Source organism: Marmota flaviventris, chromosome 11, assembly GCF_047511675.1.
Source record: "Marmota flaviventris isolate mMarFla1 chromosome 11, mMarFla1.hap1, whole genome shotgun sequence".
Classification (NCBI taxonomy): Eukaryota; Metazoa; Chordata; class Mammalia; order Rodentia; family Sciuridae; genus Marmota; species Marmota flaviventris.
Genome location: NC_092508.1, coordinates 51,964,117 through 51,990,318, shown reverse-complemented (window position 1 = coordinate 51,990,318; position 26,202 = coordinate 51,964,117). Strand labels below are relative to the sequence as shown.

At 37.7% G+C, this 26,202-nt stretch overlaps 1 long non-coding RNA gene across 2 annotated transcripts; it reads right to left on the bottom strand.

Annotated features, from left to right (window-relative positions):
* Positions 1–261: 261 nt before the first annotated feature.
* On the bottom strand, positions 262–21,625 carry LOC114099633 (uncharacterized). Of its 2 annotated transcripts, XR_011709171.1 has the most exons (4): positions 21,554–21,625; positions 21,136–21,263; positions 8,568–8,708; positions 262–793 (listed from the first exon to the last, which is right to left on the bottom strand). It is a non-coding gene; the product is annotated as an uncharacterized lncRNA (long non-coding RNA). The 2 variants fall into 2 exon arrangements; XR_003583932.2 differs by lacking the exon at positions 8,568–8,708.
* Positions 21,626–26,202: the final 4,577 nt, after the last annotated feature.

The window sequence follows — 26,202 nt, the reverse complement described above, 5'->3', positions numbered from 1 at the left end:
GAATAAGCAGGTTGGAAAATGTCCAATCCAAATCAAGGGACTGCACAGAAGTATTGGGGATGGGGTTGGAGTAGAGTTCTAAAAGAAGAGATGCAAAAATTCTTGAAGAACCAGAAAATAGCTACTGCACTTTTAATACATTCAAGTTCATTCCAGTACTGAGTTACTTAAGCTCATCTAATCATAAGCAATAATTCTAGATAGTGTCATGGAAATCTTACTTGATATGTTCTGCTTATTCAGACCATAACACAAAACAAATGAAGGAGCAAAGCGTAAGATGATTTTATTTATACCAAATTTTTCTTTTTCCTCTTAAACTATGATTAACATAAAACACTAGCTCATGCTCATCTCTGTGCCAGATACCCTCCCTCTTCTCTCCACTTTGGTGCTGAGAGCCACGGCCAAGTCTGTATGGCCCCTGGCATTTTGCCAACAGTATTGATTGACAGGCAAGGCATTACTATCCGCCTCTGCCACAACCTTTGAGTTCTCGCACTATTTTGGAGTTCTCCTGGGGATTTCCAGGGATTCCACGAGAGTTCCCATTGGTTGGGGAAGTGCAGGAGGAGGGATTTCCGGGAGAGATATTTCCGGCTGGGGGTTCCTGGATCAGCCGCGTGGCGTTCGGGAGGATTCCCCGGGAGCTGTGTGAAGTGTTTTCCTGCAGATCAAAAATAAAGTTTGTTCCTGCTTCAGTGGCTCGTGATTTGTGCCCAGCCAGACTGCGGCATTTGGCGGCCCGTGCGGGGAACGTCTGAAGCTTCCGGGTAAGTGAAATTGCTTGCCCCTAAGGGAAGGCGAGAGAATGGGTGACCATTTTAAAAAACAATGTGTTCTTGTTTTGATTTGTTTTGTGTTTGTTTCAAGCTGCCTATCCCTAGAATTTTCTCAGGCAGATTGGGAAAAATGGTTGGCTCAAGGTTTGAAGTTGTTCGCCCCTGAGGAAGAGATAGAAATAGACCACAAATGCACATATCAAGAAAATAGGAAAATTGATACAACGATTTTTTGTTCCGTTTTTGTTTCATTCTGTTTTAGTTTTGTTTTGTGTTATCTTATTGGGTTCAGTTATCTTTATAACAGATTAGAAATTAGTAAAAAACAAACTGAAAGAGTGTTAAGTAAATTGTTAGAGGTTCAGACCATGGAGAAAGACATTTTAGATCAAGCAAAAGAGAAGGTCTCTCAAGCTAGTCAGACAGAGGAAGAAAATTTAAAGGAAGAAAGATTAGAGGAGAAACAGCTATTAGGGAAAAAGCTACAACAGGAGGCTGCTACTAACACCGTTCTATCACCAGAGGGCGTAATTCAACCAACAGCTCCCCCTATGGAGATAGCTGAGTGGCCCTCAAGCCCCGTAGTTGATAGATGGGATCCTGAGACAGGACCTCAAAGATTACCATGCCCTGTACTTGAGCAGGCAGGAGGGCAGCGAATTCACCGTGCTTTAGATTTCAAAACAGTGAAGCAGTTAAAGGAGGCTGTAACAACCTATGGTCCTCAAGCACCGTTCACTGTAAGCATGGTCGAATCCATTACCAACTTGGACATGACGCCAGCAGATTGGGCTAGTATGTGTAAATCTGTGCTAAATGGAGGACAATATTTGTTATGGAAGGTTGCCAATGAGGAATTTTGCAGGGAGACAGCTAGGCGAAATGCAGCAGCTGGTTACCCTCAAAGAAATCTAGATATGTTGTTAGGAAAAGGACCTTATGAGGGTCAACGGCAACAAATTGAATATGATCCTGGCATATACGCACAAATTGCTGTAGATGCGGTTAGGGCATGGAAAACTTTACAGGGGCATGGAGATTTACAAGGTCAATTATCTAAGGTAATACAAGGAACTAATGAACCTTACGCTGAATTTGTAGATAGGCTTATTCAAGCAGCTTCCAGAATTTTTGGGGATACAGAACAGGCAATGCCATTTATAAAACAACTGGCTTATGACCAAGCAAATCGTTGCTGCAGAGAGGTCATTAGACCATGGAGACATGAAGATTTAAACACATATATTAAATTATGTAGAGACATTAATGAACAAGGGCAAGTCTTAGCAGCAGTACAACAGGCTTTAGATGCCAGGCCAAAAACATGCTATAATTGTGATCAAACAGGACATTTTAAAAGGAGTTGCCCCATAGGAGGAGGGTTTAACAAAGCTAGGTATCAAAGGAATAGAATACTGGGTATTTGCCCATGATGCCGTAGAGGGAAACATTGGGCTAATGAATGCTGTTCTCAAACCACCATAGAGGGTATTCCGTTATCAAAAAACAGACAAGGACCAAGTGTTTACCCACTATATCGTGGAGAAAGGCATCGGACTCCATTGTCAAAAAAAGGACAGGGGGGCCCAATGCTCCGTGGCCCACGACCACAAATGTATGGGGCACTGGAGGAACCCAGAAACACCATGGAGGAACCCAGCAACACCATCAGGGTAGTGCCCAGGACACATTATCCATCAGATCTCTCATCAGACGAACCAGAGGGAGCGCAGGGTTGGACATCTGCGCCTCCGTCAGAGCAGTACTAACTCCAGAGATGGGAGTTCAAATCATTCCCACAGGAGTAAAAGGACCTCTTCCCCAAGGAACAGTAGGCTTATTGTTAGGACGCAGTTCTTCTACGCTAAAAGGACTTATGATAAGTCCTGGAGTAATTGATCCCGATTATGAAGGTGAAATAAAAATTATAGCTAGTTCTCCAAAGGGTATATCAGTAATTTCACCAGGAGATAGAATAGCACAGTTATTAATAATACCCAGCCTACATGATAAATTTTCCAGTAGTACTATAGAAAGAGGTACCAGGGGATTAGGCTCCAAAGGTGTAGATTGGGCTATGCTGTCTTTAAATTTAGATTCTCGCCCCATGCTAAAACTAAATATTCAAGGACATGAATTTAATGGACTACTGGATACAGGTGCAGACCTTAGCATCATATCTCATCAAGAATGGCCAAAACATTGGCTGTTACAACAAGCCACTCAAACGCTTCGAGGCCTAGGAGTGGCAACTAATCCCCATAGAAGTGCAATGGTATTAGATTGGAAGGATCCTGAAGGATGTGAAGGAACTATACAGCCATATGTATTGGATCATCTTCCTATAAATTTTTGGGGACGAGATGTCCTAGATCAATTAGGTTTGACATTAACAAATAACATCAATCCAAATGTGCCCACTATTAGGGCTAGACAAGGTTTCAGGAAAGAAAAAAAGATTAGGAGAACAAGGCATAGCAGCACCAATTCAAATAGATCAGGGAATAAATAGACATGGACTGGGTTTTCAGAAGGGGTCACTGAGGCAATAAAAATTACTTGGAAATCAGATAGACCAGTATGGGTTCCTCAGTGGCCCCTGACTAAAGAAAAGATACAAGCAGCCCATGACCTGGTCAAACAACAATTAGCGGAGGGACATATACAACCTTCCGTATCTCCTTACAATACTCCCATTTTTGTCATTAAAAAGAAATCTGGTAAATGGAGATTATTGCAAGATTTAAGAGCCATTAATAATGAGATGGTTATTATGGGACCTGCTCAATCGGGGATTCCTCAATTGTCTGCTTTGCCAAAAACCTGGTACATTTTAGCTATAGATATTAAAGATTGTTTTTTTTCAATTCCAATTCATCCTGAGGATAGTCCACATTTTGCATTTACTATCCCTGCACTGAATCATGAAGTTCCTGATTAGAGATATGAATGGAAAGTACTCCCTCAAGGGATGGCTAACAGCCCAACTATGTGTCAAATTTATGTTAAAAAAGCAATCCAGCCACTTAGAAATCAAAATCCTAAACTACAAATATTTCACTATATGGATGATGTATTGTTAGCACACAAAGATAAAAACACATTGCTAGAATGTTATGCCACACTTACAAATTTATTAAAAAATTATAATCTAGAGATAGCAATAGATAAAGTACAATTAAATTTTCCAATTAATTATTTAGGAGTTCTATTATCCTCAACCATGGTCCGTCCACCAAAAATTCAAATACGAGTAGATTAACTCAAATCACTTAACGACTTTCAAAAGTTATTAGGAGACATAAATTGGATAAGGCCTTATCTAGGCATACCAACAGGAGAGTTGGGACCTTTATTTGATATCCTAAAAGGTCCATCAGATCCAAATTCACCCCGCATGTTAATGCCTGAAGCAAGAAAGGCATTAAAAATTATTGAAACATATATGGAAAATATGCATTTGGATAGAATTGATATAACTTTGCCTTTATTATTTATTGTAATACCAACAAAAAATATTCCTACAGGAGTATTTTGGCAAGAAGGTCCATTATTGTGGATACATTTATCTTATTCTCCTAACACTATTCTTACTAGGTATCCTGAGGCTGTAGGACAATTAATACTCAAAGGAATAAAAGCAGCCAAGAGAGTGTTTGGAATTTCTCCCAATAAAATTATTACTCCATATACTATGGATCAAATTGATGAGTTAGCTAATGAGTTGAATACTTGGGCAATAATCATGTGTAAATCTAATGTTTCATTTGATAATCACTTACCATCTAATCCTTTGTTGTCTTTTTGGTCTTCGCATCCTGTAGTTTTTCCAAAAATGACAAGAAAAACCCCTATCATGAATGCTCCAAATGTATTCACTGATGGGTCAAATAATGGTACAGCAGCAGTAGTTACCCCTGATCAAACTTTTACATTTTTAGTACCCAAACAATCAGCTCAAAAGGTAGAGCTTAATGCAGTTTTACAAGCTTTTGTGATGTTTAAAGATTCTGTATTTAATTTATTCTCTGATAGTCAGTATATAGTTAATGCTATAGTATCCCTTGAAGATGCTGGCAGGATTTCCCCTTCCTCTACTGTTTTCTCTTTGTTTTCTGCTATACAAAGTCTAATCTGGGAAAGAAAAGATCCATTCTTTATAGGACATATCAGAGCACATACAGGATTGCCTGGAGCACTTAGTTTGGGCAACCATTTAGCAGATAAAACTACACATGACATACATATTTTCTCTACACTAGAAGAAGCTACACATTTTCATAAAAGGTTCCATGTCAATGCTAATACTTTACAAAAGCGTTTTAAAATAACTAAGGAACAAGCTAGACAAATAATAAAACAATGTCAAAATTGTGTGACCTTTTTACCACAAGTTAATCTTGGAGTCAATCCTAGAGGACTGATACCTAACCATATTTGGCAGATGGACGTCACACACTTGCCACAATTTGGAAAATTAAAATATTTGCATGTTACAGTTGATACTTCTTCCGGATTTTTGATGGGCTCCCTTCATTCCGGAGAAAAAACTAAAGATGTTATAGCTCATTGCTTACAAAATTTTGCCACTGTGGGCGTTCCAAAACAGTTAAAAATAGATAATGGTCCTGGTTATACTTCTATCTCTTTTAAACAATTTTGCTCATCATTTGACATTACTCATATAACAGGAATCCCATACAATCCTCAGGGACAAGGCATAGTTGAAAGAGTTCATCAAACTATTAAAATGTACTTACTAAAGCAAAAAGAGGGAATTGGAAAGGGGTATATATCACCCAAAGATAAACTTAAAATAACCCTTTTTACTCTAAACTTTTTAAATTTGGATTCCTCAGGGCTTAGTGCTGCGGAAAGGCATATGTGTCCAAAAAATGTACATAAGCCTAAGTTACTTTGGAAGGATATTCTAACAGGACAATGGAAAGGTCCTGACTCAGTGATTGTCTGGAGTCGGGGTTCTGTTTGTGTTTTTCCACAGGGAGAACAGCAGCCGATTTGGATTCCAGAGAGATTAACTAAAACAATTTCTACAGACCAAAAGGAAGATGATTTGACTCAAATCCATAACAGCTGATATCCAGAACTCCAGTTTGGCTATTCTTACATCTGTGACAGTGATTAACCAGGATGCTTTTTTCAATATTTATTTTATTATTTGCTTTTTCCCACATCATAAAGTTCTATTTTATTTTTGAGCTCATACAGACCTAGGTTAATGTTTTTCTGAACAGTTTTATTTTTTGACTGTGGAGTTTTTAAGCATTGCAATGGAGATTTCACCTAGGTAAAGCTACAAGGCCTTTACTATTGTCTTATGTGTTGTATGTTGTGTGTGCACACTTCTGTTTTGTGTTGTATGTCTGTATGTGCGTATGTCCATATATCATATATGAGGAGCGCTCATGAATAAATGGATCCGAATTTTTTTATACATGTGATTTTAATGGTTTAATTTAGATTGGGTAAACAGCTGTTGAAAATTGTTTTAATATGTGAACAAATAAGGAGGTTAACAGATCTGTTTGTTTACTTTCACCTTTCCTTCTCATTATATTTAATAATTCTGTTCAGGATAATGTAAATTGTTCAAAAAATTGTTTTCTTAGTGCCTGTTGGAATGTTACATAATTTTTTTCTTAGCATCATTGCCAGAATTCCTATCTTCATCCCAGTGCCGGTGAAGACAAAGATAAAACCAAACTACAGCTTCTTCGATAGTTATCAAAACAAACTGTAAAAACTGATGCATCAATGAATAATAACTCAACAAGTAATGCTCAATTAAGGAGTCAATTTACTTTGGGAGGAAATGGACATATTGACAGATTCCTCTGCTTTGAATTGCTTGCAGAACTTGCCTGGACTATGTATCACTTGTATGCATTGTGAACTATCTGTTGGTACAGCAAATTGTGTTAGTGCTGGAGTATTTTTGCTGATGTAGTCACCGGTGGTACAATTTTTCAAAGGAGCCCTCAATTGGCTTAGTGTCATGGCATTTTGCATCCTCCTGCCTTCTACTAGTGATGGTCTAAAATTTGGGGGCCAACAGAGGTGAGGCAAAGAACCTCACCCCCCCACTGGTGCAAAGGCCTATCCACAAGTATGGCTGTATGCTGGACCGGTAGTCAGTGACGGGTATGATCCAATTGCAGTGGTACCAACCTAAGACAGGAGGCTGACGCCTAGAAGTCAGTTCATCCGATGACGGGTAAGGACCATATGTTGAATTGGACTGCCTAACAGGCACGGTCCCTAAGCCACATTGCTTGTTGTTTAATTAAACAAAAAGGGGGAGATGCTGAGAGCCACGGCCGAGTCTGTATGGCCCCTGGCATTTTGCCAACAGTATTGATTGACAGGCAAGGCATTACTATCCGCCTCTGCCACAACCTTTGAGTTCTCGCACTATTTTGGAGTTCTCGTGGGGATTTCCGGGGATTCCCCGAGAGTTCCCATTGGTTGGGGAAGTGCAGGAGGAGGGATTTCCGGGAGAGATATTTCCGGCTGGGGGTTCCTGGATCAGCCACGTGGCGTTCGGGAGGATTCCCCGGGAGCTGTGTGAAGTGTTTTCCTGCAGATCAAAAATAAAGTTTGTTCCTGCTTCAGTGTCTCGTGATTTGTGCCCAGCCAGACTGCGGCACTTTGGCACTTCTGACTCCACAATCTCATAAGAAATTGGCCAATTAGAATGCCATTACAAATCAATATTTTCACAAAATTTTATATGCCAGATTATTTTATAAAATGCTTCTCTATTTTCAATTTCTATTATTTAATGTAAATTTCTGCTTTCCTTTTTCTTTCTCCTTTCTTGACTTTCTAAAAAGAACGATTTTCAAATTTCTTTTTTATCTTGTTCTAAGATTTGTGTGTGTGTGTGTGTGTGTGTGTGTAGGAGTCATATTCTATGTTATAAAGACACTGCTCTGGACATGTTGGGGCAATATTTAATTTTAAGATTCAAATCCCTAAAAACGGGAAGATGGCGGCGAAGGGAGTGCATTACCCCCGTGTACCTCGTCACTGTGTGGGAGAATGACGAGTTAGAAAGGCTAAAAGCTATCTTGTTAGGAATTTCCAGCAAAATTGGGGTTCTCCAAAACCGAGAGGAAGGATTTCCATCGCACGAGGATCAGCTACGGGGGCTCAAACGCGAGAGATTTGTCCGCACGGAGGGTCACGCTGCTTATTCAGCAAATCGCCCCGCGGCTAGAGTCTGTGGCGTGCGCTGGGAAACAAGGAGATAGCAACGCAAAGATACAGCGCTACAGTTTCCGCAGGCTTCTGCCAGCTATCCAATCACCGAACTAAGTGCTGAATTCTGGGTTTGAGACGGGGGGAGGAAGCAGTCCAATTCGGTTCTCCACACCGGTCAGACCACAGAGGAAGCCAGCGGCCACCATCTTGGAGAGCTGACGTCACCATCCCTGTTTTCGACTGATCGCAGCTCATTCAGCCATAGAACAGGTAATTTCAGGCTGCCATTTGCCTGCAGCTCGCAGACAACTTACTCAGGCTCAGTGCTAATTAACCCGCGGAAACTGCTTCTTGGAGCCTGCTCCTATCAGAACATACACCGAGCATGGAGCGGCCGAATTCCGGCTCCCGGAACTGCTCTGGCCCAGGGCTAAAGAATCCGCAGAAACTGCTTCTCGGTCCGGGTCCTGCTGAATACTGTGGAGGTAAATACCAACCTAGCCTTCATAGGCAGTGGCAACAGGACTCAGACGGGGCTTGTGAGGGCCGGTCAGGACTCACCCGTTGCTTTGGTCACCCGGCAAAGGGAACGAAATGCTGCCATTCGCATGGGATACCAACATGGCAGAGATCTGATGTCATCAGAAAGCGGCGGAGGAGAGAACTTCATCAATACCAGCGGCGACAGAAACAGTTGGTCTCCTGGTAAAGAAAGTGAGTCACAAACACCCGAGTCTCTCTCACTTTATCATCAAGCCAGAGAGGCAGAGCAGAGCCGCCGCCCGCGCCCGGAAGAGGACCAGCGGCCCGCCGGCGTGACCCCAGTTGGAGTAGGGGCAGAGCAGACCCGCCACCCGCGCCCACAAGGTAGGCAGACCTGTGACTGACCGGCAGAACAGGACCAGTGGTCCGCGGGCGTGGTAGGAGGGGCAGGGCAGAGCCGCTGCCCGCGCCCGGATCAGGCCCAGCGGCCCGCCGGTGTGGTAGTCACGTAACCCCAATTGGAGTAGGGGCAGAGCAGAGCCGCCACCCGCACCTGCAAGGTAGGCAGACCTGCGACAGACTGGCAGATCAGGCCCAGCGGTCTGCCGGTGTGGTACACACGTCACCCCAATTGGAGTAGGGGCAGAGAAGAGCCGCTGCCCATGCCCGGAAAAGGCACAGCGGTCCGTGGGTGTGGTAGACAAGTCACACCAATTGGAGGAGGGGCAGAGCAGAGCCACTGCCCGCGCCTAAAAGGTAGGCAGACCTGCAACCAACCGGCGGATCAGGCCTGGTGGCCTGCCAGCATGGTACACACGTCACCCCAATTGGAGTAGGGGCAGAGCAGAGCTTTCGCCTGCGCCCGGGACAGGCCCAGCGGCCCTCCGGCGCAGTAGTCACGTCACCCCAATTGGAGTAGGGGCAGAGCAGAGCCACCGCCCGCGCCTGAAAGGTAGGCAGACCTGCGACCGACCGGCAGAACAGGCCCAGGGCTCTGCGGGCGTGGTAGACACGTCACACCATTTGGAGGAGGGGCAGAGCAGAGCCGCCGCCCGCGCATGCATGGTAGGCAGACCGCCGCCCAACCCTGCAAGGGAGATTTTTCAACTATACAAGAGCAATATAAATATATAGGGGGAAAAATTTTCAAAAACACAACAGTTTCACCAAGCAGAAAGAAACGCAAGCAATATGAAAAGACAAGGAAAGAAAGGACCACAATCAATGCAGGTCAACTCAACTTTAGAAGAGGTAACAGCTGCAGCAGATGGAATGTCAGATAAAGAATTCAGGATATACATGCTTCAGATGATCTGGAGTCTCAAGGAAGACATTAGACAGCAAAATCAGACAATGAAAGATCACTTCAACAATGAATTACACAAACAAATCCAGGCAGCAAAAGATCAATTATACAGGGAGATAGAGGTTATAAAAAACAAACAAACAGAAATCCTAGAAATGCAGGAAGCAATAAATCAACTTAAAAACTCAATTGAGAATACTACCAGCAGAGTAGAACACTTAGAAGATAGAACATCAGGCAATGAAGACAAAGTATTTCAACTTGTAAAGAACATAGACAGCTCAGCAAGACTGTTAAGAAACCATGAGCAGAACATCCAAGAAATATGGGATAACATCAAGAGACCAAACTTAAGAGTCATTGGGATACAGGAAGGTACAGAGCTCCAAACCAAAGGAATGAGCAATCTTTTCAATGAAATAATACGAGAAAACTTCCCAGACTTGAAGAATGAGACAGAATCCCAAATCCTAGAAGCCTACAGGACGCCGAATGTGCAAAATCATAAGAGACCCACACCTAGACACATTATAATGAAGATGCCCAACATACAGAATAAGGAGAGAATTTTAAAAGCTACAAGAGAAAGGAAGCAGATCACATTTAGGGGTAAGCCAATCAGGATAACAGCTGATCTTTCAACACAGACTCTGAAAGCTAGAAGATCCTGGAATAACATATTTCAAACACTGAAAGAAAATGGGTTCCAACCAAGAATTGTGTTTCCAGCGAAATTAAGCTTCAGGATGGAAGATGAAATTAAAACCTTCCACGATAAACAAAAGTTAAAAGAATTTGCAGCTAGAAAACCATCTCTTCAAAACATCCTTGGCAAAACATTACAGGAAGAGGAAATGGAAAATAACAATGAAAACCAACAGTGGGAGTTAGGACAGTAAAGGGGGGAAAAATAATCAAAGAGGAAAAAAAACCATGTTTAGTAACATAAATAAACAAATATGGCTGGAAGAACAACCCATATATCAATAATAACCCTAAATGTTAATGGCTTAAACTCACCAATCAAGAGACACAGGCTAGTAGAATGGATCACAAAACAAGACCCAACAATATGCTGCCTACAGGAGACGCATTTGATAGGAAAAGACATACATAGGCTGAAGGTGAAAGGTTGGGAAAAATCATATCACTCATATGGACTTCGGAAACAAGCAGGAGTGTCCATACTCATATCAAATAAAATAGATTTCAAGCCAAAGTTAATCAAAAGGGATAAAGAGGGACACTACATACTGCTCAAGGAACCATACACCAACAAGACATAACAATCATAAATATATATGCCCCAAACAATGGTGCAGCTATGTTCATCAAACAAACACTTTTCAAGTTCAAGAGTCTAATAGACCACCATACAATAATCATGGGAGACTTCAACACACCTCTCTCGCCACTGGACAGATCTTCCAAACAAAAGTTGGATAAGGAAACTATAGAACTCAATAACACAATTAATAACCTAGACTTAATTGACATATATAGAATATACCACCCAACATCAAGAAGTTACACTTTTTTCTCAGCAGCACATGGATCCTTCTCAAAAATAGATCATATATTATGTCACAGGGTAACTCTTAGACAATATAAAGGAGTACAGATAATACCATGCATCTTATCTGATCATAATGGAATGAAACTGAAAATCAACGATAAAAGAAGGAAGGAAAAAGCATGCATCACTTGGAGAATGAACAATAGGTTACTGAATGATCAATGGGTTATAGAAGACATCAAGGAGGAAATTAAAAAATTCTAAGAGATAAATGAAAACACAGACACAACATATCGGAATCTATGGGACACATTGAAAGCAGTTCTAAGAGGAAAATTCATTGCTTGGAGTTCATTCCTTAAAAAAAGGAAAAACCAACAAATAAATGATCTCATACTTCATCTCAAAATCCTAGAAAAAGAAGAGCAAAACAACAGCAAAAGAAGTAGAAGGCAAGAAATAATTAAAACCAGAGCTGAAATTAATGAAATCGAAAGAAAAGAAACAATTGAAAAAATTGACAAAACTAAAAGTTGGTTCTTTGAAAAAATAAATAAAATCGACAGACCCTTAGCTATGCTAACGAAGAGAAGAAGAGAGAGAGAACTCAAATTACTAGCATACGGGATGAAAAAGGCAATATCACAACAGACACTTCAGAAATACAGAAGATAATCAGAAATTGTTTTGAATCCTTATACTCCAATAAATTAGAAGATAGTGAAGGCATCGATAAATTTCTTAAGTCATATGATCTGCCCAGATTTAGTCAGGAGGATATAGACAACCTAAACAGACCAATATCAATTGAGGAAATAGAAGAAACCATCAAAAGACTACCAACTAAGGAAAGCCCAGGACCGGATGGGTATACAGCAGAGTTTTACAAAACCTTTAAAGAGGAACTAATACCAATACTTTTCAAGCTACTTCAGGAAATTGAAAAAGAGGGAGATCTTCCAAATTCATTCTACGAGGCCAACATCACCCTGATACCTAAACCAGACAAAGACACTTCAAAGAAAGAAAACTACAGACCAATATCTCTAATGAACCTAGATGCAAAAATCCTCAATAAAATTCTGACGAATCGGATACAAAAACATATCAAAAAAATTGTGCACCATGATCAAGTAGGATTCATCCCTGGGATGCAAGGCTGGTTCAATATACAGAAAACAATAAATGTTATTCACCACATCAATAGACTTAAAAATAAGAACCATATGATCATCTCGATAGATGCGGAAAAAGCATTCGACAAAGTATAGCATCCCTTTATGTTCAAAACTCTAGAAAAACTAGGGATAACAGGAACATACCTCAATATTGTAAAAGCAATCTATGCTAAGCCTCAGGCTAGCATCATTCTGAATGGAGAAAAATTGAAGGCATTCCCTCTAAAATCTGGAAAAAGACAGGGATGCCCTCTATCAGTACTTCTGTTCAACATAGTTCTCGAAACACTGGCCAGAGCAATTAGACAGACGAAAGAAATTAAAGGCATAAAAATAGGAAAAGAAGAACTTAAATTATCACTATTTGCAGGTGACATGATTCTATACCTAGCAGACCCAAAAGGCTCTACAAAGAAACTATTAGAGCTAATAAATGAATTCAGCAAAGTGGCAGGCTATAAAATCAACACGCATAAATCAAAGGCATTCCTGTATATCAGCGACAAATCCTCTGAAATGGAAATGAGGACAACCACTCCATTCACAATATCATCAAAAAAAATAAAATAAAATACTTGGGAATCAACCTAATAAAAGAGGTGAAAGACTTATACAATGAAAACTACAGAACCCTAAAGAGAGAAATAGAAGAAGATCTTAGAAGATGGAAAAATATACCCTGTTCATGGATAGGCAGAACTAACATCATCAAAATGGTGATATTACCAAAAGTTCTCTATAGGTTTAATGCAATGCCAATCAAAATCCCAACGGCATTTCTTGTAGAAATAGAGAAAGCAATCATGAAATTCATATGGAAAAATAAAAGACCCAGAATAGCAAAAACAATGCTAAACAGGAAGTGTGAATCAGGCGGTATAGCGATACCAGACTTCAAACTATACTACAGAGCAATTGTAACAAAAACAGCATGGTACTGGTACCAAAACAGGCGGTGGACCAATGGTACAGAATAGAGGACACAGAAACCAATCCACAAAACTACAGCTATCTTATATTTGATAAAGGGGCTAAAAGCATGCAATGGAGGAAGGATAGCATCTTCAACAAATGGTGCTGGGAAAACTAGAAATCCATATGCAACAAAATGAAACTGAATCCCTTTCTCTCGCCATGCACAAAAGTTAATTCAAAATGGATCAAGGAGCTTGATATCAAATCAGAGACACGCCGTCTGATAGAAGAAAAAGTTGGCTACGATCTACAGTCGGTGGGGTCGGGCTCCAAATTCCTCAATAGGACACCCATAGCACAAAAGTTAATAACTAGAATCAACAAATGGGACTTACTCAAACTAAAAAGTTTTTTTTCTCAGCAAAAGAAACAATAAGAGAGGTAAATAGGGAGCCTACATCCTGGGAACAAATCTTTACTCCTCACACTTCAGATAGAGCCCTAATATCCAGAGTATACAAAGAACTCAAAAAATTAGACAATAAGATAACAAATAACCCAATAAACAAATGGGCCAAGGACCTGAACAGACACTTCTCAGAGGAGGACATACAATCAATCAACAAGTACATGAAAAAATGCTCACCATCTCTAGCAGTCAGAGAAATGCAAATCAAAACCACCCTAAGATACCATCTCACTCCAGTAAGATTGGCAGCCATTATGAAGTCAAACAACAACAAGTGCTGGCGAGGATGTGGGGAAAAGGTACACTTGTACATTGCTGGTGGGACTGCAAATTGGTGCAGCCAATTTGGAAAGCAGTATGGAGATTTCTTGGAAAGCTGGGAATGGAGCCACCATTTGACCCAGCTATTCCCCTTCTTGGTCTATTCCCTAAAGACCTAAAAAGAGCATGCTACAGGGACACTGCTACATCGATGTTCATAGCAGCTCAATTCACAATAGCAAGACTGTGGAACCAACCTAGATGCCCTTCAATAGACGAATGGATAAAAAAAATGTGGCATTTATACACAATGGAGTATTACTCTGCATTAAAAAATGACAAAACCATAGAATTTGCAGAGAAATGGATGGCATTAGAGTAGATTATGCTAAGTTAAGCTAGCCAATCCCTAAAAAACAAATGCCAAATGTCTTCTTTGATATAAGGAGAGTAACTAAGAACAGAGTAGGGACGAAGAGCAGGAGAAGAAGATTAACATTAAACAGGGATGAGAGGTGTGAGGGAAAGGGAGAGAGAAGGGAAATTGCATGGAAATGGAAGGAGACCCTCAGGGTTATACAAAAGTACATACAAGAGGAAGTGAGGGGAAAGGGAAAAATAATACAAGGGGGAGAAATGAATGACAGTAGAGGGGGTAGAGAGAGAAGAGGGGAGGGGAGGGGAGGGGAGGGGGGATAGTAGAGGATAGGAAAGGCAGCAGAACACAACAGACACTAGTATGGCAATACGTAAATCAATGGATGTGTAACTGATGTGATTCTGCAATCTGTATATGGGGTAAAAATGGGAGTTCATAACCCACTTAAATCAAAGTGTGATATATGATATGTCAAGAACTATGTAATATTTTGAACAACCAACAATAAAAAATTAAAAATAAATAAATAAAATAAAAATAAATAAATAAATAAAAGCAGACAGTCTTAAAAAAAAAAAAAAAAAGATCCTGTGATTAGTAAGCTCTTGAACCCTCTTACAGGTTTTCATCATCAAAGATGACAAACAAAATGAAAGCTAGGTTAGCAGTTTATTTTCTTACTGATTGATGCAGAGAAACTCTTTGGAAAGGAAGTTGGTAAATGAACAAGTGAAATGTATATATTAATAATTTCTTGTGCCATTTTATCTATGATAAATTAGATGATTTTCATTATCTCAATTGAATTAGTGTTTTTTGAAGACCAATATTTGCACATAACAAGATGGGTGGTTAGGAGGATTGAATCTCATGCCACATGCCTGTTTGTATAGTGTAAAGTGAAACCAACTGGCCCTATCTGCCCAAGAATTTATGTGTGTGGTAATCAAAGGAAACCACACTGTGTAACAAAAGGATGTCAGAAGGGTTTAGAAAGCAAAATTAATTTACAGCTATGCTAGCTCTATGTTTTTGTTAAAATACTACTACCTAGCACTATCATAATACACATTTTAATATTTTAATGCTTTAATAAGGCAGTAACACTTAATGACCAGTTTAATCATGTAGAGAACAAATTTTCCGTTTTTCCTCTACATTTTCTTCTGGAATGATCTTTTCCACACTCATTGCTTATTTTGTAATACTCCAAGACCTATACCCTCAATCTACCTCCTTATCGTTGCAAAGACATCCTACTTTTTTCCTATATCTAACGCGTCACCCAGGCCTGTCAATTCTATCACCTAACTGTCTCAAAACTTTCCACTTCTTTCTGATCTCAGTATGAATTTCAGTAATAGTTCAGGGCCTCCTCAAATTTCTCTTGGATCACTGTAGTAGTTTTCTAAATTCTGAAATAGTATTTGTGTGCTACTTTTAAAGAATTCTGTACAATAAGGTAGCTACTATTTTGCTATATAATTGTACCTGAAGGAAACTGTACCGTATGCCTTGCTTTTAAATGTAGAATTGATACTGGTCTTTAGCTGTGAATCATTAATTCAGGCATTAAAAAAATACATCCTTTTTTTAAATTGATTTTTTAAAATACATTATAGCAGAATGCATTACAATTCTTATTACACATATAGAGCATAATTTTTCATATCTTTATATATAAAGTATGTTCATACCAATTCATGTCTTTATATATGTACTTTGTTTTTTGGGTTTTTTTGGCATTACAATTCTTCTTATACATATATAATACAATTTTTCATATCTCTGTTTGAATATAAAGAAAAAAAATACAGCCTTGCATATGACTGAACCTCTATATGTATAATGTATACACATTGCCCATCAGCTATTTCATATCCGAACTGAGAAGCAAGCATATTGAATTTCCCTAAATAGGCTCTTTGAGAGCTTTGGTTTTAATTCAAACTCTAATTCAATATTAGACTGCTGTGATAGCTGGGAATCATTTTAGTTTGTGAAAGGGATGCCAGTTCAAGAGATGATACCCATTGTGTGTGTGTGTGTGTGCGCATGTGTATATGTGTATGTGTTTTAAGAAATACTGTGTTTTCTAAGTAAAGGGTCAAATAATTTCCAAGGTCTAATAATTTCTTATTAGAGCAGCTAGATAATAGCACTACAAATATTTAAAGCATAAAATCTGTATCCCCATATAAGAAAATACCACTTTTGTAAATGTCATTGTTACTTTTCTATATTGAAAATGAAAAAAAAATATGTTTAGTACCATGTACCTGTATTTCAAATAGCATAACCAGCACTGAAATACAAATGTGATGTTGGGTTCCTTCTATACTAAACTGCTTATCTGGATTCTCAATTTGTCTCATTTGAGTTAATATACTTTTATTTAGTATATAATATGTGATAAATACCCTGGGGAGATATAATGATAAAACAGATGTGTCTTCTAGTCTAGAGGAAACTAAACTGAAAATTGATCAAAAGAAAGAATAAGATAGCAGCAGTGTTCGCCTCTGTTGCATAGAAAAGATATCAGATACTTGGGTTGATGGATTTTATTCATCACTAAAGGATGAATATAGTTCTTTAGTACTTCACTTCTATGAGTCTTACCATAAGCCAATAAAAGGGCTATTGTTTTTGAAGCATCTGACATATAGACAAAACTTGGTTAAGTCTAGCCAACCAACCTTTGATAAAATCAATGACTAAAAAATGAATAATCACTTCAAACAGTTGGTATGGCTTTAATAAAACAGTCATTTATTTCATATTTCGTTTGTTCAATTGGTCTTAGATTATGATTATATGTTTTTCTTTTTCTAGTCATAGTCTGGTTTCAAATATATACTAAACTAACACAAGTAGCAAAATATGCCATGATGCTTTAAATGTAGGTAGTCACCTGTCCACTGGGAGGTCCCTCAGCAGAAACATGAGTTCATTTGCAGAGGAGAAAAACCATGACAGCTTGCCAGCTCTTAGGTACTTCTAATTGCAAACAGGGATGAAAACTTTTGAAGTTTACATGCACAAGACATAATGACAGTTCTAATTTGAATTATGATAGTCCTTCTGTCTTATATTTCACAAAAAATTATTCTGTTACAATATTTTTCTGAAGAAAATATACCTTGTCACTAAAAACAAAAAATTTTGAAGACAAAAATATAATTATTCTAAGCTGAGACCACATCATGATTTTGTTTATACAATAGACTATTTAGATCAATAGCCACTGCTACTTTGCACAGATGCTCTCTAAAAGAAGATATTTTTTATTACTTGAAGATAGTGTAATATAGATAATGAGTTGATAAGTTAGCTATAACCTTAATTACTTAACTATAGGATAAGGATGTTACAGGTATTAAAAAAAAGACACATTGTCTCACACTGTCTTCATACATGTAATATAGAGTAAGCAAATTTACATATCTATCTCTTTTTATATAATGTGTATATTCCATATAAAGGCAATACATATATGTCTGTGTTCTCTTCATACACACACACACACACACACACACATATATATATATATATACATATATATATATATATATATATAGAGAGAGAGAGAGAGAGAGAGAGAAAGTAAAAGAGAGAGGAAAATCTCTCCAAATTTTGAAATTTGTAATACTTATAGTAGAACCCTGTACCTTAGCATGTTAAATAAGATAGATAATGATGTGTATCATATATATGATTTAGACATTTATATATATTTATCAATGTATTTAATATATGTATGTAAATATATAAATGTATTTACTATATACATGTTTATAAATATATTTATTTAACTGTATTATTTATGTTATATTTATTTACTTGATACTTTTATTAACATAAGGAATGTAGTATTTTAATTTAAACAAAAACTGGTTCTGTTCATTGCCTAGATGATTAAGATTTTGGCATGAACACAAGATGATTTTTTCGGATGCCTTATTGCTACTTTTGGGGAGGTGTACTCTTTTTATTTAATTTATTTTTTTATTCACTGTTTTTATTTATTTTATTTTATTTATTTTGATTTACTCTATGAAATTGCCTCCTGCAACTAGGAAGTATTCCAAGTACTTCACAAAAAATATCCATTCAGACCACCATCTCAACAAGTCTCTTTGATAAGAACCAGTGTGATGCCCAACTTGCACAGAGAGTAAGTTCAAGCAGTTCACCCAAGATAATACAGCTAAGGGGCAGAATCAGGATTCAAAATGACTGCAGACTTCACACGCCAGTTTGGGAAGGATCTCAGTGAGTACATAGCATACGATAAATACCTTGGGGAAATAGAAAGAAGAATCAGACATGGCTCCCACTCATAGAAAAACAAACTAAAAATTGACTAAAAGTAAGAGTAAGATATTAGCTACATATGGCAGGATTTCTTTATTGATTAATTAGAAGTCAAGGGCACAGAAGAATCAGCCAATCCTTGCTCCAGTCAGGGTGCCCAGGGCCTGGAGTCTCAACTTCCCTGTGTCACTGTGTGTTCTCTCAGAGTCCTGTCTCACTTGCCTTCCTCCTGAGGCCACGTCTGCAGAGCATCAGATGGCAGTGCAGGGAATGTCAGCCCCAAACGACACTCCATCTCTATGTGGCATAGAAATGACCCTTTTGTTATTTTTGACTGATTCCACAGCTGCTTAGTATTAGGTCAGCCATGGTTGCTCACCGGTTTCTGTGGTGTGAGTTTTATAATTCTTCGAAACCTCTTCTAGAGCTCTCTAGTAGCTCCATGAACCAGCGATACTCGTGAGTATATCTAGTTGAAGATCTTCACAGACTGGAGTGCCAATTTGCTTCTTCAGCCAAATGTTAAGACTGTTCTTCATTACTACAGGATGTTTTTCACTACCTTAAGTTTTTTTTTTTTTTTTAATCTAGTTTCTGTTTGTTTAGTGATACTGAATTCTAGATGCGTCTTCAAAACATATCATACATTTGTGGACATAAATGAAAGCTTATTTGCTACAAGCAAATATACTTTTAAAGAACAAGAAATGTGCTTTCTTTTTTCTCATTGTATCTCTAACCATTGAATAATAGAAATTAAGTAATTGGATCTAAGTGACTCCTGACTCTTAAGTTACTCTTTAAACAGTCTGAAAACACACTATGTAATATTTTAGGAAGTGAAGTGCCTTAAAAATTGCTTCAGAATTTTTTTTTCTTAAAAATAAGAAATTTGATTTTCTTATATTAAAATTTAAATCTGATAATTTTCCTCAAGCACAATAGGAAAGTTATTCTAAAATAAACAAACCTTGTTATTTTTTTTCCACAATAAAGGGAAGGAACTAATATTGAGTGTCCACAATATGGCAGGCATTTTACTTCATTTATATCCCACAGCCAACATTTGAGATGGATATTACTTCCCTTCATTTTATTGAAGGAGTTGAATCTAAGAGACTTTAGGCAAATTATTCAGGTCACAGAGGTCCTAAGTTGGATCCAAGCTTGGGTTAGTCTGTCCTTAAAAATTATACTTTGTCCATCATAATAACATAAACTTAAAAAGAAAAATTTGGTCATTTTCACCTTTAAATTAATCATTGGCAATAGTAACACACTTTAAAAGGAGAACATTTTTAGAGAGAGAGCCATTTGGTTCTTTCATCAGAGTTTTAAAATCATGCTGAATAGTGTGATTTGCCTTGGCAAGTGCAATATTTTAACTAAGATGCACCAGTGTTCTTAAATATCAGTGTCTTAAACAATCAAAATTCAGATTAAAATCCAAGTGTAAAATGGTATCCTTTGTACCCTGAGCCCAAGAGGTCTTGGGCTTGTGGACCCAATGTGCAAAGGAGAGTTGTGTCACCTCAGATCCCTCTCATGAATAGCTGGGCAGTATTACACAGGGACCAGCAGGTGAGAGGCATCAGAGGTTATAGCTCCAAGGCAGAGACACAGAATAGCTGTCAACAGATAATAAACCATTGTGTGAGAAAATTGCTTAAAATACTTCAGTTGCTCTCCCTGCAGAGTGGAGGTACTATTGTGGTTTGGGAAGCTCTGGTGACAGTTTGAAGCTGTTTAACCAACTCCGAGTGTATATATATACATATCTCTGTACTGCGGTGTGCTTTCTTATCTTCAAGAGCATGCCTTACAACAGTTGAAGTACGTTGACAAAATGGAGTCTATAAGGAAAGTAAAGACTTGCCATTTCCTCATTTTATAGTTTGTGTTCAGTTGCCAGTGTGTTAAGAAAGGCCTGGGTTAACAAAGGCCAGCGTTAATCCCTGCTTGTGATGTGAAACTGCCAGTTAAAGAGACGATCAGTTATGAACTTATTATTCATTTTATACTCTCTTCATAGCCATGAGAAAGGCTGTTCCAAATTTATGTTGAATTATAGAGAGTTTATTACTTCCCTAGATAAATAAAATTCAAATAAAATCTCATCCCGCAAAGAGACGATTAAGCTAATGTTGCAAAAGACATAGTAATCTTATTACAGTTAACTGTGCACAGGACTAAATAGGGAAAATCAAGACAACTTGATTTTAGAACATAACAGTGTTTTACAAATTACACATTACATGCCCAATAAATATTTGTGAAATAAATATATGTGAATATATGTACTTACATCTCTCTGAGGAAGAAGACCCTAACTCCTAGTAGATGAGGTGCTGCTCCTAGCAAGGACTCGGTATTTATGATAGGAGATGCTTTGTAATTTCACATGAGTGGTGACCAAGATGCAGAGACCTCACCCTGCAGGCAGGATGGACAAAAGGAGTCAATGGGCAGAGCAGGATATATAAAAAAGACAAATAAACTACAAAATTATTGTTTTTTATTTTTTAAATAATGTCTGTACTAAAGATACATGTTTAGCAAAATTTTCTTCACAAGTAGAGATTCAGAAATGAGTAATAGAATAAAGAGAAAGGAAAAGGTAGTGAATTATGGAAAAGAGGGAAAAATGGAAGGAAGGAAAATGATCTGAGTGAGGTGAAATAAACGTCTAGAAGAACAAAGGTATTTGTAAAACAGTGGAGAACCTTCTGTTGTCTTCAGTTTTGAGAATTCTCCAGTTTCATATTCTCTGCTTCTTTAGACAGGATGTACATTTATAGACTGTTTACTTAGTAACTGAAACCTTTGCTTTTTTTTCCCCTTTGTACAAAATCTTGAAATGTGAAATGAGAAGGGAGAAGTTTGTTCCCAGCCACTTAAAAATGCAAACCTCATCTGGGGGCAGTGTTGAGTTTCAAAATATTCTTTAGTAATGTAAAGTGACACACTTTAAAACAATTAGGCTATTCCTATTGGCTGTTAAGATTTTTTTTTTAGAGCTTATTCTGCAAAACATTATTGTGATATCCATGATATTTCAGTGAGAACCACATCTAGTATAAGTAGTGGCAGTTTTTCTTTAAAGTTATTTTAGAGTTCTTTTAGTAACCACACATAACTGAATAGGTCTGTGGAAACCATGAATATGTCTCCTGACTTAAAAAATCATCTCTGTATTTGAAAATTGAGTTTCTGGCAGTTCTGTAGCAGAGGGGCTAAGTGGTGTGCTCTGAGGCCAGGCTGTCCGGGCGGGAGTCTCAGATCTGCTATTACTATTCGGGAAACTTTGAGCAAGTCAGTTTTCCTCTGAAAAGGTCTCTCTCCATAGGTTTGGGCTTCTGAAGAAATTAAGGAACTCAGAAGGATCTCTGACATATAAGAAGTACTCAATAAATATGAGTTATGACAACATACCGCCCAATGAGAAAAAAGTAAAATTCACTTCAATATATAAAAGCAGAAAGCTATAAAAGAAGCAGGTAAATATTTGAGCAGCCAAAGGTGGAGATTATTCCTTAAAACAAATCAAACAATAAATTAAATCTATCAAAGTATCTTCTACATAGTAGCAGTTCAATAATATTTGCTGAAAAACTAATTGGCTAAAAAAATGAAAATATAAAACTGGAGATATTCACCATAGACTACTTATGAAAACTCATATGAGCTTATAACCACATTGCATCTGTTTGTTGTTGTTGTTGTTGTTGTTATTCTACTTCGTTATACGTGACAGTAGAATACATTTTGACACATTGTACCCAAATGCAGCACAGCTTCTCATTGCTCTGGCTGTACATAGTGCTGAGTCACACCAGGGCTGTAATCATACATGTATATGGGTAATAAGTCTTATTCTATCATCTTTCCCATTCCTGCTGCCCCACCCCTCCCCTCAGTTCTTTCTGCATAATCCAGAATTCCTTCGTTATCCCCCCTCCACACACACACACACACACACACACACACACACACACTATGGATCAGCATCTGCTTATCAGAGAAAACATTTGGTCTTTGTTTTGGGGGGATTGGCTTATTTTGCTTAGCATGACATTCTCTAGTTCACCCATTTACCTGCAAATGCCATAATTTCATTCTTCTGTAAGGCTTAGTAATATTCCATTGAGTACCAAAATGTACCACATTTTCTTTATCTGTTGAAGGGCATCAAGGTTGACTCCATAGTTTAGCTATTGTGAATTGAGCTGCTGTAAACATTGATGTGTCTGCATCACTATAGTATGCTGATTTTAAGTCCTTCGGGTATAGACCGAGGAGTGGGATAGCTGGGTCAAATGGTGGTTCCATTACAAGTTTTCTGAGGAATCTCCATACTGTTTTCCATACCGGTTGTACCACCAGCAATTTATGAATGTACCTTTTTCCGTACATCCTTGTTAACACTTATTATTGCTGGTATTCTTGATAATTGCCATTCTGACTGGAGTGAGATGAAATCTTAGAGTAGTTTTGATTTGCATTTCTCTTATTGCTAGAGATAATGAACATGTTTTCATATCTTTTTTTATTTATATATAACAGCAGAATGCATTACAATTCTTATTACATATATAGAGCTCAATTTTTCATATATCTGGTTGTATACATAGCATATTCACACCAATTCGTGTCTTCATACATGTACTTTGGATAATAATAATCATCACATTCCACCTTCATTAATTACCTCATGCCCCCTCCCTTCCCCTTCTACCCCTCTGCCTTATCTAGAGTTTGTCTATTCCTCCCGTGCTCCCTCTTCATATCTGTTTTGATTGAATTTGAAACATAATATATAACCATATTCTCATGGTGATTTCAATGAGTTGAAGAGAGAAAACCACATACATTATGGACACAGGGGTCAGGGCATTCAGTAGGTGCTCAAGTGTTCATTAAATGATTGAATGAAAATTCTGAAATAATTATGAGTGATAATAACAATATACACACTATAAGTTGGGCTCTTGGGATATAAGATAAGTGGGTTGATATAATTCAGAAAGGAAGACTTGGGCAGATGCTGAAGAACATGTCAATTTCAGCCTGTCATCTTCAACCCTGGCTGATGTAAGAATAGTGAATGCCTAGTTTCCACCTCAGTAAAGTGCTATTTAATTGGTCTCAGGTGAAGATTAGGAGTTTATATGGACTAAAAACTACAGAGGTGATTCTAATAATTAGTCAAGGCGAGAATCCCTGATGTTAATGGTCAGAAAGACCAGAAAAGTTCCAGGCAGAGCTGAGGGGAGAGGGATGTTGGTATAGAGGGAATTGTGTATACAGCCTTGAAGAGATGTGCATTGGCTCAGAAAGGAGCTAAACTGAGGCTAGTCTAGCTTAATATTGAGGTAATAAAATACTAAAATGGAGTGGCCTAGACAGGGATAGAAGTGACAGATACATGGCTCTTTTATAAGCGTGAGCTTTGATGTTGGATGGATACAGCCTAAACTCCTTAGGTGGGTTATGTAGCATTGACATGCCATAGATTTCACAGCTATAACGATAGTAATTCTCTTCATGTATCTCTTATAAAGGCCACAGTGACCAAACATGTGGAAAACAGGAAGAGCTGAGTTAAAGTGAATATGAAAATAGGGACAGAGGCAGGAAGATGAAAGTGCCCAAAGCAAGTCACATGCTTCATGAGTTTTTAAAATGATATTCCTAGAGAAATAAATAACTCACCCCCTCCCCCACCACATGAAATAGACCAAGGATCAGTAAGCCACTATTTTATGGAACAAAATTAATCCAATCTCTCCCCTACCCACTTCTATTACTAATCAATTCCTCCTCAAGACTGACTCCACCAACTCGGAAATGAAACCAGCGATGTGTAAGTCAGTTTGGGAAAAATAAGAAATGATTCTTTGTGAAAGTTTACTTAGTATTTTTAAGAGCTCATAGTAGAAGCAGAAGCATGTAAGTCCCATGAGAAAAAGCTAAATGAAAATAGGAAGTACTGAGAATGAAAGCCACATACATTTTGTAAGAATTTGTCCTTCAAAATGTTCTTGGTAACCTATTTTCACATAAAAATAATCTTGTTAACCTTCAGATGAATATTACCTACATGGCAGCCCATATTAGTATTGCTATTTTTAAATTAAGGAAATGTGGTTGTTTAGAGACATATGAAATAATCATTTAGGCAGCCTTTTTGACTTAGTTCAAACAGAACAAAAAGTAATAAGTGAGAAAGGATGATCTAGAAAGAAGAGTGGATCTCTTTGTCAACTTCTTTTCTCTTTTTTTGTCTAAAGCTGTCGTTAATTTACCAGGCCAGCTTTTGAAATGCTTTCTAGACATGATTGGCCTAAGTATTTCTATTATGTCTGTGCATTATTGTATACTTTTGCTCATTTTGTTGCCACAAGAAATCAGAGAAAGAGTAGATATGTTACTCAGATACTCAGTAGAGAAGGTGAGCTGAAGACAGGGACCAACTATTCCAAGTAAATGTGCCTGGCTGAGCAATAACCATGACTATGACTGGGCTGGAACAACAGCTTTCTTGAGGTTGAGCCACTGGTATTTCAGTTTAGACTCTAATATTCATTCCAGTAGTCACTGACCTTTTTGAATCACATTAACCACAGTTCATTCCTGTATCTTTCTTCTGCTTGATATAATAGTGAAACAAAATACATAATTCCATATGTATGACTTAGACTCTGATAACTGAAATGTAGCTCACATTTTCAATATATATAGGACTTTAATTTTTAGGTATACTCAGGTTAAATATCCTGGACCACTTGTGTAATCTGTACCTGCCTCAGATTTTTCATCTATAAAATAAGTAATAAGTTTTAGTTTATATTTGTGAGGATTTTTTTACATAAGAAGGCATATAATGTTCTTAACATACAATGGGATCGATAAATGTTATTTACATAATTTTGATATTAAAAATAATCATTTCATAATTATATGAGTGTTTATTGATTTTTCATTTAATACAAACATGGATTTTTCCCCCCTTTTCAGTGATGGGATTGAACACAGGGCTTTGTATATACTAGGCAATCAGTCTACCACGGAGCTATATCCCTTGCCCCCAAATTTCATTTTTTAAAGAAAAATAATAGCTCATATTGTAACCAAAGACACTGAAAAAATTCAGATTAAAATATGGAAAAAATTCTAAAAACACAACTACACAAAATATGAAAGATAAAATAAAAATAACATGCGCTTTTTTTTTGAAGCTAGACAAATTGATTTTAAAGTTCATGCAGAAAAATAAGTCTACAAAAACAGCCAGGTAAACAGTACAGAACTAAATATGGGAGCTAGCATTAGCATATGTTAAAACCTACTATAAATCTATAGTAAATCACAG